This window comes from Prinia subflava, chromosome Z (genome assembly GCF_021018805.1).
Source record: "Prinia subflava isolate CZ2003 ecotype Zambia chromosome Z, Cam_Psub_1.2, whole genome shotgun sequence".
In the NCBI taxonomy this organism is placed as follows: Eukaryota; Metazoa; Chordata; class Aves; order Passeriformes; family Cisticolidae; genus Prinia; species Prinia subflava.
This window is the reverse complement of record NC_086283.1, coordinates 33,287,974-33,298,688: the sequence shown is the minus strand read 5'-3', so window position 1 is coordinate 33,298,688 and position 10,715 is coordinate 33,287,974. Positions and strand designations below refer to the sequence as shown.

The window sequence follows — 10,715 nt, the reverse complement described above, 5'->3', positions numbered from 1 at the left end:
ATACATTAAGAGTGAGCTACTGTGGGTGTAGGGCAGATCACCCGTGTAGCATTTTTCTTGTCTTTGTCATGCATCACGGTACACCAGCTGATAAGAGTACACCCAGGTGGCTGCAATTTTGTGTCTGCTCTGCAGCTGGGGCCCATGGGTCCCAAAAAACTTGCCCAGCAAAATATTCCAGTCATAGTACTCCAGGTCTTGCTGCATTGCTGTTAAATCTGGATCAGCTGCACCTGCCTTAGCAGCCTATGTTGGAAAAAAGCACGTGATTTCTATTCTTCCCAAGAGGTGATGGTGACATAGAATGTGTTGCCAAACCAAAAGTGAAGTGCTTGTTTACTTTTGTCTCTGATGCTGTGGGGGGAAGGGGCAGGATGGAGTGCCCAGAAGTGCTGTTCAGGAGGGAAGGAGAACAGTTACTATTGAATTCTGTGCATTCGTGTGTGTTTATAGAGAAAAATTAAGTGTCTCATGAATAATAATGGATGTTTGCAAGAAAAGCAGAACATTTAATGTTGTAATGCATCTTATCTGAATGTTGTGGATGTTTAATGAGTGAAATGCAAACTTTAGTGAAAGACAACTTGCCTTCCCTGGAAAATGTAGTCTGAGATTGATACATCAATGAGCTTTTCGGCCAAACTGATTTCTACAAAGTAATGGTGGTTCGAGGTTGGCTGGATACTGTGAATCATGTAATTGTTGCTGTGAGTTGTGGACATTTCTAGTTGTAGTTTAAAATGATACTTCTGTTTGCTACATTAAAGTAGCAGACTTTCTGGTTACTATGCTGTCTTTTAACAGATGCAAGGCCAGCCTATTGGAAGGCTATAAAAGTATTTACAGATTAGCTCTTCAGTTAAAAATGTAAGAATGCTGGGAAGGTGATTTGGTACCTCTAGGTAGATAGAAAAGATAGTTTGGGTGTGTCAAGAGGGAGATATGCAAAGCTTTTTAGTATAACCCTGTTTGGTTACTTAATATAAAATCCTTTTCACAATTTTCCTGAGTTGTTAATTCAATTCTCAATCTTTTGTTTATGACAAGTTTGCAACTTTTCTATCTGTTGGGAAGAGAATGCATTCTGGTATTATTTTGTGTTGTTTTGTTTTGTTTTTGTTTTTTGTTTTAATAGAATTACCTTCATATATTTAAAACATGGGAGCTAGTCCTTTAGAAAAGATTTTGGGATACTGGATGTGGTGACATCATGGATGCCAAAGGTGAAAATCTTGTAGTCCATCAAGCCCTTATTATTTTAGGGCAGGGAAATTTGGTGTGGGTTTTTGAAGATATAAACCATCTAATAAATCTGAAGATTTTGGTTGCTCTATGGTAATATAAGTATTCCGTAACATTTTGAATAAAGGGAGTACTAATTTTGAGGCTAAAGTTTGTGTCATCTATCTAAATAGCAACACAGATGAGAAACCTGAACTCTTTGCATATGAGGTTTGAATGGATTTTAATTGGACCAGGAGCTGGCTTCTGACTTCTTTGATACCATTTTAAGCCACAGTCATATGCAATGATTATGTTCCTAAACTTAAAAAGCCATCAATATGAGGACCGTGTGCATCTTTGAAGTGTAGATAACATTTCTTTTCATAGGCAGTGCTTATCAGCACTAGAGCCAGCAGAAAATTCATGCAAGTAAAAAGAAATGGGATCTCCTGTTCAGCTGCTTGTTTTGTATTTTTAACAGGTCAGTGTGGCTAGTCATTTGCAGTGATTTTGGTGCTTGACTTTAGATTGTGTCAGTGTGTGGTAATGTTTATGGCAAGCAAAATTAGGAAAAACTAATCATAAATCCAGAAAAGGTGGCCAGTAGAATAAACACCATGTTGCTGCATGTATGTGAGTTCAGGATTAGTAACCAAAACTAATAAACATGCTAAAAAAACAAAAAAGGAATTATATTATAAAGTTCATAGTCTTCAAATAGACAAAATGCAGGAAAAACCAAGCTGAGAGCTAAAACTTTTCACTTGTATAGCATGGCCTAGATACTTCAAATTCAGCATTTTTTCCCTTGGTACATGAATTGTCTGTTATTGATCATAACTACTCTGGATTTACATGAGATTATGAATTAGAAGAATCAGACCTTTTCTCTTAAGATCTAAAAAAAAGATAATTAAAAAAATATTAGAGGTGCTTCAAATAGTTTAATACACATTGTCCTTAGGCAGTGCAGCTTCAATAATTAAATCTTAACTTTGAACAAGATCCTATTACCATAGACTTAAGTGAATCCTTGACCAATGCATTTTTAAATGTGTTTTTCTGGTTTCTTAGAAGGTGAAGAGTCCTGCTTAATGAGAGTTCTAGCAAACAACCTCTGCTCATTTATCTCTAATAGATTGCTAGTAATACATATTGCATAGGGTTAAAGGTTTCTGAGAAACAGATTGATTGGTTTTGCTTCATGGTAGTGATTGGTTTGGTAAGTCAGCTACTGAGAGTAGTGTGCATGTGAGCAGTATTTTTCCGTTTCCCCTGCATGCATCAATGTTCTTCAAAAAATCTGCATGTTTGTTGCTTTACTGAAGAGGCCTAGGGAAACATCTTTATTTGCTTCTTTCACATATGCAGGCACGTGATGATAATGTCTGTCCTAATTCTGAAGAAATAAACACAGAAGCAGTACAATGGGTATGTGACAGCTGTGGATGGCAGAGGACTTAGCTGAAGATACTCCAGAATTATAAGAGCTGGTGTTTCTACACTAAACCCTTTCTGCCAGAAACTGTGGATATTGACATGAGAGGAGGAATGAAAGTGCAATTCTATTTCTAGGGAGTTGTGTTTCTGTGGAGATGCTAGGCAGGTGGCATCTCACCTGGTCCAGTGTGTTCCTGTGGTGATTTCTGTCTAATTAAAAATATGTACTGGAAGAAGTTTCCATCACTTGTGAGCCTGTGTAACTGTTTGTGGGGTTTTGAACATTATTGAGGGAACTGAAATAAATATATTAGAAGTTTTAAAAACAATATCTAGTCTACATGAAGTAAACCATGCTGGGAGCCTCTATTATCGCTTAGCAGAAGGAGATGTTCTTCAATGTTTAGGCAATTAAAACCAAAAATTCAGAATGTGTAAGTATTTTTTTTTTTAGCCATATACCTTCCCCTGATGTTGTCCAGTTGGTTTGTGGGCTGTTTGGTCTATCAGATCTTGTTCGTAAGCCAGCAATTAAGAATTACTTGCATCTTTTTTCTGATGAGTGCTTCCATAAATGCTCCTTTCCTTAAGAAGATGACCACCTTGTCACCCATCTGAGAAAAATGGGAGTGTAGAGAGTGAGAGACTTCACTAAAAGTCTGTGAATTAAGTCACAACTGAGCAACACACACCCCTGGAATTTAGGATGAATTCTTTTAGTGGTAGTTTCTTTTTTCTAGTTAAACTCTTCTGAATCCTTTTTGTCTATCAGGAACATGCCTGCTGAATTTAATTTTCAAACTTTGAACTCCAAAGGATGAACACAGGTCATAAAAACACCAGAACAGCAGAGCCACGGAGGCTGCAAAACTTGCCCACTTTGGCAGAGATCATTCGAGCAACTACCCTACACTGACTCACTTTTGCCTTATTTTTTCCATTTTTTGGGATGCATATCAGGGTGATAAATGCCTTTCTGTATGTATGTGGTTAAGGTCTTGGTTCAATATCTAGTATTTATAGGTTTGGTGCCCTATATTGATTTGATTAAATATTTTTATTTCCATGCAAGAATTTTCACTTCTGTACATAAGACAATAGCTTTCTCATCATTCATCTTGTGGTGGTCATTCTGATTTGGTTTTTTTTAAACAAACATCTTTTCTCAAATCTTGGGTGAACAAGAACTTATGGTTTAGGTAAAATGAAGATTTTTTTTTAAAACAGAAAGAGGAGGAAAAAAGAAGGACCATAATAGAAGATTTTAAACATGCATGACTGTGACTTAGTTTTCCTAATATATGCTTAAGTTTTATTTGTGGATATTTTTAAATTTTATTTATTTATTCTGATATGGAAGCTGCAGTTTGTGCCAACAGTCTTAGTGCTACCATGTATTTATGTAGTGTCTATTCTGATGGGGCTCGGATCATATTTGAAGTCTTGGTGCTTTGGAAGTCTCTAATGTAACTCCTTATAATAAATAAAATTAAATTGGGAAAAACATTTTTAAAAGAAGAACTGAGACTAAAAAGTTCTCACTGAAGTCAGGTGAAGAAGCACGGGGTAAAAGCTCTTCTTCCAGGTTTTTCTCATGCTAACATTGGCAAAATGCTGAAAGTAACACTCTTCAAATCCAAAGAACAGGCAAAACTAGTAGGTTTTTTATATTTTGCTGTCCCAGGTAGATGTGGGTACTGCCTCCACTGTTGGAAGAGGAGATTGGTATGTTTTTGTATGGTGTGTACGGGAAGCTGATTTTTTTTCCTTTCTTTTCTTAACAGCTTTCTCACACTAGCTTTTTTTATGATCACAGAGTAATTTGAATTGGAAACGATCCTTGGATGCCATCTGATCTAAGCTCTGCACAGATCAAGTGACTGACACAAGGGCTACATATGCTGTATTTGTAGCTCTTGGCTTAGCCAAGACCGGAAGCTCTGAAGATGGAGTGCTGTGCCTCTCATGGGTATCAAATACCAGCAGGTTTTTCTAGAGTCCTGGTGGGATGGGTTATGACTGCTGGACAGAGAATCTTCCTTCAGCCTGCCCTCCTCATCCTTTGGCGAGCAAGCTGCCCTGCAAAAAGATGCTTGCTTTTCTTCTGGCATTTGGGGCAGTAGGAGTGTTGGGGTGAAAGGCATGAACCAAGGGGGGGGTAATGGCGATCTCCTGCTGGTGCTGGTTTTAAGCCCTTCTTACCACTGCCATTCCCTTACAAAAGCACTGACATACAGGTGTATTTGCTATATTAGCCAATTCAGTGACCTGAAATTTATTTTTTTTAATTGGATTTTTAAGATGGTCAGGATGGAGGAAATTATTGCCCAGAAGTTTAGAAAACTGTTTCCTTGGTGTGAAATTATTTTGCAGTGGTTTCAAAATAGGAGCACAATTTTTAAGAAATGGAAGATTTATTAAATAACATCCCTAGTATCTATGTGCAATGCAGTAACATTTAACTTAACAAGAAAGTCTCTTCCAGTAATGCTGTGGTGAGCTGACAGAAATTTGTATTAAATAAGAGTGAGTGCAAAACCAGCCTTTAGTTTTGTAAATCCATTGCAATTTTAGTGGACATTTTACATAACCTTTCCCAAAACTTGATGAGTGTTTCTGATATTCACAGCTATTATACCTTTTGTTTCAGGGTGATAAATAAGGATGAACTCAGGCTTCTGCTCTTGCTTAACAATTATCATTCCTTGCTGATAAACAGTTGATGTAATCCACTTATGAGATTGCCGCAGCATCATTCAGATTTTGGTGTCTTAATTTTATTTTGTAACTGAGAAAATCCCAAAATCCTCAAAAATCTTCCTTTGTGTAGGACCATGCTGCAAGGCACATGGGAAGGAGACATTTGAACTTGATGCTGTCTTGGTGAGGAGATGGGCATTAGCCCAAGGGGACAGTGCCGTACTTCATAATATTGACTCTGCATTAGCTTCAACTTCCAGGCTTTAGACTTTTAATTGCAGCCTCATGATGATTTGTCTGACTGCTTAGCCCTACTTTAAAGTCGTGTCCAAGTCAGGCAGTTCCAGTGCATTGTATTTTCAGTGTGGCACCCTTTGGCCCACACTGTCTGGAATCAGCAGTTCAGTTGCAGTTAGTTAAGTGCGGACTTAACACATCCTCACATACCTTTCAATTTCTTTACCTTGGTAGACTGTAAAGACTGAATGTCTCTATTTCAACTTATGTCAAGCTGCTTTTGAATGCAAATTTAAAAGCTACACGAAACATTTATATTTTAAGAGTAACAGACTTAATGCTTTGATCAACAATACATCAAACATATGTTGGATTAAAATCAAACTACATTAATAAAAAAAAAACAAACTAGTATTTCTTGTTAGCTACAGACTTGGTTATTTCTGAGTTTGAAGTCAAGATAACTCAGCATCTTGAACAAAATTTTTGTCTCAAAGAAGGTCAAATAGGTAAGCTGTAAAGAGAAGAATATATTGGTTGTGTGTAAGCTGCTGTGTAATTGGTTTTTTTAGATATAAAGTAGTCTCAGTAATGCATTGGATGACACTTTGGGTTATATTGGTTATCCAGATGACACGGAGCATTAGCTAATGTCTTCCATTGCTCTGGGTATGACAGTGCCGGTGTCTCTGGGGTCCCGTTGTTAGCTATCATTGACTGTCTTGGTTTGAAAGACAGATATCTGCTAGGAAGGGGCAGGGCCTCCCTAGAGATGGAGAATTCAAATCCCCTCCCTCCAAATTATTCCAATTAAAAGGAAAATTAAAGGAGCTTTCAGGCAGAGGTATGGGGGTAGGAATAACAGTTCTTTACTAGTATATATGACAAAACGACAAACAAACAACAACTACAGCATCAATAATAAACAGAATCAAGAACCTTGAGGGCTTTCTTTTACAAAAGCCCAGAGCAGTTTGATCTGGGTGCCCCTGCAGGACTCCGAGAGGCCGAACTGGAAGGAAGGAAAAGTCCCGGGCTGGTGGATGAGATGAGGTCTGCGCTGGCAGCTGGAGCAGCAGGGGTGTCCCGGCAGGGCTGGGCAGTGCAGGGCTACAGAGTAGCAGGGGAACCTCAAAGCTCCGAAAAAGCAGCGGTGGTGGGGGGAGGCTGGAGACCAGGACGAGGCAGAGGGCAGCCTGACCGTCTTCCTCGGCGCTGAGAGCAAGAGTGCCTCCCCCTCCCCCAGATCTGTCTTTTTTGCCTTTCCCAAAGCTCATCATCTCTCCCCTCTGAGGGACACTCCCAGGGACTCAAAAACAATAGGCGTAGCCTCGTGCTGCCATATCCCTCAAGTACTCCTTTTTGTTCTGACTAAGTAGTCATCAAGGCTTTTGGAAACTTATGGGAAAAAATTCTGTGAGAAAAAAAAAAACCAAATCTAACCCCCAACATTGACCAAGGACAACAAAGCATTTCCTAAAAGAGATCTGGTTCTCTATCAGACCCCTCTCAGAATAAATGGCCTCCTGATAGCAAATAGAAGCAGTTTAAGCTGAATGTCAGCATGGAAATACAGTTGCATGAAAAGTAAATACTAAAAGTACAGTTGTGGCTCTTATGCAGTTAAACATTCATACAGTCAATTTCCAGAAAAGTAAAAAGGTTCCTACTTCAAAACTGATTGACCTTTGGTGATTCTCTAGGAATTAAAAGTGAAGTGAAGAAGCTTTTTGTGCATGGAGCAAAGACAAGTTTTATATGTCACATTTCTGTTGTCTAAGTTCATATTTTATTGAAGATACCTTTTCTTCAGCCATTTTATCCATGAAGATAATGACTAGAGGTTTGAATATTTTTTTATTATTTTCTCCTTCCAGTATGTAACTGTTGAAACCTGGACAGTTCATGACTCAATTTTGATCTTCAATATTAAAGTCTTTGTTATGATCTTGTAAGCAGGGGCATCCACAGGCACTGTAGCGCAAGTTTATGTATGTACACCAGGTACGATCTGGATAGCAGAATAGCATGAACAGCAGTGAGGTAAGCATTTCATTTTGCATTAAGAAACAGAACTTCTTAATTTGTATGTAAAAGAAAGATTTCTAACTGCCTGCACAAGAATCTTGTGTTTTCAAACAGCAGTGTGTTAAACAGTCATTTTAGGGCCATTGGTTATTTGAAACACTAAGGGTTATGTGTACTTTTGTAGGTGTCTTACACCTGAAAACCAGAGGGTGAAATTACCAAGAAGGGATTCACAGGGTGGGATAGTCACAGGATCTGACTAATTCAGAGTTTCTTGTGACGGAAGGAAGAGGATCATATTTTTTGCAGTCAGTTAAAAAAATTCCAAAATCAATCTGGAAGTTCAGTAATCAAAAAGCCCCACTTATCTTGTTTTTATAATATTCTATGTCTGGTATTGTTCTTACTGTATCAAAAAATCAGGCATACACCTCCCTCCTTAAAGACTAGCCTCCTCCAGTTGTGTGCAAATCCACAGTCACTTGATTTACTCTGCCTCTTGAAGACTCCCTCTCACCATGTATAACAGGAATCCCATGGCTTCATGGCTTTTTGCAATACCTCAGTTACTACAGTGTAGTAGTGTACAAACCTCGATGGCCTCCTTGTCTGTGGTAACTTTTCAATTAGGTACTAAACAGTGGGTGCAGTCCAGATTAAACTCACCCCTTCAGGTAGGTTTCATTGATCTTCACCTGCCACCTGGGCATTCATGCTCAGTTGGGAAGACATTGTTGCCGATGCAAAGCCATCACATCTTTGAAATATGAGGTATTGTGCTGTGAAGTTACCCATAATTCTTTCTATTTAGTTTGAACAACCTGTAATGCTGGTGGGTTTTAGGGAGGAGGACTGTGCTTGCAGTGAAAAGTTGCTCACTGTGAAGTAGCAGTCTGTTCTGCAGCCTCATGGAAAACCCACGTGTTTTCCACTGGTGCCACCCAGTAAGGAAGAGGCCTTGCTCTGTTCTTATGTCTGGTCTGCTCAGACATCTGTCACTAGGAAGTGTGAGTTCATAGTGGGAAAATTGTGGGAAACAGCAGAGTTTAGCTGATTTCTTTTTCTCTAGGAAGACAAATTGGGATTCTGAAAGTGCAAAAAATATCAGTCACCTTTTCTGGCAGTGTCCAGGGAGCTTGAGGCTGGTGACAGAAGCAGATTATTTGGGGGAAAAAAAATCAGACTTGACGGAGACTTTCAGTTATGTATAGTTCATGTTCACCTGGTCAAACTTTGTGAAACCTTGCAAGTGCTGTGGCTTTCGAGTCAAGTCTAAATTTTAACATTATTTTTAACTAAAGTTATTGGTACAGTAATTACACTTTGGCAGGGAAGTGATTATCAACATAGGTTTTCCATGTTGGTGCCTGTCACTGCTCTTAAAAGTTACATCCTATTTGGAGGAGTGGAGTGGGGAAGGGAAGAGGTTTGAGTAACTGGAACATCTATCTGGTGCCTTTTGATGACACAGCCTGTGGGTGTGCTGTTACTTGCTGTAACTAAGGCAATGCCAAATATGTAACAAGGACTTAGCATACAATGTAAAAGGCACCTGCTGTTGTGCCTGAATTACATATTCAGACTGCTGTAGTTTCTGAAGTCTGTTTATTCTTGCACTCTTGTTTGTTAAATGAATTTTTTGAAGACACTTGAAGATCCAATGACCACAGCTGTTTTAAAACAACATTAATGAAATAGGAACTTTTTTAAATCAAGAGGAAGGAATCTCCCAAAAGGTCTCAGACATACATTCATTATCCATAGAGCAAATCTTCTGGCTGCAGTTCTGCCAAAAGAGAATATGTACAGACCGACATACTAAGCTTCAGGGGTGTAAATCTGGAAGCTGTTTTTTGCCCTCTCTCCCCCTCTCTCCCCCTCTCTCCCCCTCTCTCCCCCTCTCTCCCCCTCTCTCCCCCTCTCTCCCCCTCTCTCCCCCTCTCTCCCCCTCTCTCCCCCTCTCTCCCCCTCTCTCCCACTCTCTCCCCCCCTCTCTCCCCCCCTCTCCCCCTCTCTCTCCCCCTCTCTCTCCCCCTCTCTCTCCCCCTCTCTCTCCCCCTCTCTCTCCCCCTCTCTCTTCCCCTCTCTCTTCCCCTCTCTCTTCCCCTCTCTCTTCCCCTCTCTCTTCCCCTCTCTCTTCCCCTCTCTCTTCCCCTCTCTCTTCCCCTCTCTCTTCCCCTCTCTCTTCCCCTCTCTCTTCCCCTCTCTCTTCCCCTCTCTCTTCCCCTCTCTCTTCCCCTCTCTCTTCCCCTCTCTCTTCCCCTCTCTCTTCCCCTCTCTCTTCCCCTCTCTCTTCCCCTCTCTCTTCCCCTCTCTCTTCCCCTCTCTCTTCCCCTCTCTCTTCCCCTCTCTCTTCCCCTCTCTCTTCCCCTCTCTCTTCCCCTCTCTCTTCCCCTCTCTCTTCCCCTCTCTCTTCCCCTCTCTCTTCCCCTCTCTCTTCCCCTCTCTCTTCCCCTCTCTCTTCCCCTCTCTCTTCCCCTCTCTCTTCCCCTCTCTCTTCCCCTCTCTCTTCCCCTCTCTCTTCCCCTCTCTCTTCCCCCCTCTCTTCCCCCCTCTCTTCCCCCCTCTCTTCCCCCCTCTCTTCCCCCCTCTCTTCCCCCCTCTCTTCCCCCCTCTCTTCCCCCCTCTCTTCCCCCCTCTCTTCCCCCCTCTCTTCCCCCCTCTCTTCCCCCCTCTCTTCCCCCCTCTCTTCCCCCCTCTCTTCCCCCCTCTCTTCCCCCCTCTCTTCCCCCCTCTCTTCCCCCCTCTCTCCCCCCCTCTCTCCCCCCCCTCTCTTCCCCTCTCCCCCCTCTCTCCCCCTCTCCCCTCTCCCCTCCCCACTAGATGTGTTTCTCTGATGTTGTTTTCTTCCATGGGAACACCAATTTGATCATGTGGTAAATTATTTTGAACTTTAGTTTTGTCCTTGACACAGCGCTCCATGTCTCTTTCACTTGTCAACTTCTTTACTTTGATATTTCAAGTTTGAGTAATATACAGTAAAGTTTAGGAATGTACTTTATCTGTTTGGTCATGCAAAGGAAGATCTAGTGATTGTAGTGTAATTGCATATAGTTATGCTTTGTAATGATTTTTTGTGTTCCTCT

The 10,715-nt window shown here is 40.8% G+C and overlaps 1 protein-coding gene across 1 annotated transcript in view; it reads left to right on the top strand.

Moving 5' to 3' along the window:
* Nucleotides 1-10,715, top strand: part of APBA1 (amyloid beta precursor protein binding family A member 1) — an 85,916-nt gene that overhangs the window by 1,375 nt on the left and 73,826 nt on the right. The gene's annotated exons all lie outside the window — the stretch shown is intronic.